Source organism: Halyomorpha halys, unplaced genomic scaffold (genome assembly GCF_000696795.3).
Source record: "Halyomorpha halys isolate HHAL.00 unplaced genomic scaffold, Hhal_1.1 Scaffold2460.1, whole genome shotgun sequence".
In the NCBI taxonomy this organism is placed as follows: domain Eukaryota; kingdom Metazoa; phylum Arthropoda; class Insecta; order Hemiptera; family Pentatomidae; genus Halyomorpha; species Halyomorpha halys.
The window spans coordinates 53,972-56,320 of NW_027106513.1; positions in this window are offsets into that span (position 1 = coordinate 53,972).

Genomic DNA, 2,349 nt, shown 5'->3' on the forward strand with positions numbered 1-2,349 from the left:
ATTCATATTAGGCTTTTAAACCGAATTTGGTTAATTTAAATTTCGTATTATTACTAAGAAAACAGTAGTTGGGTGTTTATTAGGAATTTGTTGATTTTATATGGTAGCGTTTGAAAGCATAAAAAAAAAAACACTAAATGATTACTTGACATATTTGTAAGTGTCCAACACGGGGGGGGGGGGGATATTGGCCGAAAATTCAATATAGAAGTGACTGATGTAATATTTATACAGCATAAGTTAGCATCGTAAAATAACGATGACAAATCTAAATGAAATGCGAACCGAAGGGAACTTCATAAATCCTTATCATCGTCAAATTTTTTTTTTCCAGAACGGGAAATATGTGACGTGTCCAAATTATTCGTGCTGTGGTGCCTCTATACTGACTTATAGGGAGCATATTTCGAACCACCATTGCACTTTTCGAAGCAGTTCTACTCTGTATATTTCTAGGACTTTAATTTTTTTATAATATAATTTATTTCTAATAGTAATCTTTATATTTTTATTATTATTTCATGAAATATAACAGCGTTAAGTGAATGCAAAAAATTATATCTAGAGTACTATTTCAAATGACTTATCACTGTTACCCGAGCAAATTGAACTTAAACATTAACGGATCCTATTTTTTTTTTAACCTCATATGTTTAGATAAACAGAAAAGACACTCATCTACTTAATTTAATTATAAAACGAATTTCATTGCATTATTTCTAAAGTAGATCCTAGCTGTTCAATGGATCAATACAATTTAGAACAGCAACTATTAAAAAGATGGTCAAGATTACAGAAGAAAAGAGAAATGATTTAAATAGAAATAACAAAAATTTTATGTTGATAAATTGGTAGACCAACGAAACGGTGAACGTTGACTAGACACAGGATTTTCGTGCAATAGCATCTCATGTTTCTTAGCTTTAAATTCCATCAAACCTCAACATAAATTCAAGTCATGGAAAAGACATTCAAATAACATTAATTTTATATTGTACATTTTGGAGTTTTTCCAGAAAATTGCTCGGTTTGAATTTTTTCTTCACGAAATTGACGTTATACTCTTTTTTGGCTAAATTTTTATTTTTTTGTTCCATAACATTTAATGCTTGAATTATATTCCTCATTTATATACATGAATGTATATTTATGGATAAAATGATTGATTTCTCCTTTATTTATTTCCAATAATTGATGAAAAAGTCAATAAAAAGTTTTTTTTTTGTGAAGTAATACTTATGACCTGTCGATAACAATTTTTATTTCTAAATCATTTGACTCATTTACTAACAATTATTACAAATTAATAGAACATATATTTTGTATAATTCGAAAGAAATATAAAAATGTGATTTGCTGATAGAAAATTTAGTTTCAAATTAAAGATGCATATTTTTAAAAAAACATTGATAATTTATCATCCAAACCCCTCAGACTCATTGTGATAATCCCAATTTGTTAAACTCTGTTATACTTCGTTTTTTGTTTTGTCTTTTTTAAAGGGGTGATTGGATTAGAACCAAGTTTTTATATAAAGTTCTAAATATAAGAATATTTTTTTCTCTTAAATTCTATTTATTTAGTTGGAAAGAAAAATATACAAACCTAGATTAGGTAGCATTTAAAGTATTTCAAACATTAACTGCTTTCGAAATAAAGGAATGCATTAAACTTTTCTACTTGTTTGATTGCGTTTGCGGTGTATAATTTGTCTAAGCTTTTAACCGGCGTGAACTTGAGAGGCTGCTAAGTCCACTGAACTACATTGACTTGCCTGCAGATGTCACTAGCTCTCAGTGTACTTGGAACTCTGTCCAGTGTACTTTATATTACACACTTATAAAATAATACAAATTTGATTTATCAATTGCTGTTTCTGTTGCAATATTTATATTTTGTTTTCGATTTTATATATTAGAATTTCGATATAAGCTACTATATATTAAAATATTGATATTAGAATTAATATCGATATTTTGTTTTTGCTATTATCATTTACCCATTTTTAAGAGAATTAAATCAAAATAATTAAATAATTACAAAATAGTTCACAATTCTTGAGGCAGCCCACGAATAGTGTACACATACACATCCCTTTTCCGGATCTCAGGAGGGATGGATTCTGACGAATGAGGTAATAAAAAAAATTCATGATGAAGTGACGATTCTCAATTTCGTTTCTTAAATTCTTAATGGAACTTTAGTAAAAGTCAATAAAAAGTGAGTTTTATAAATTTCAACACGTACGTTGATACACAACTACATTCTCGTGGAACGTGGGTTGGACCCTGTGTTTTAAAGCCCAAAAATAAACCACTTTTGCACGCACCGTCACTGTATACCACCACC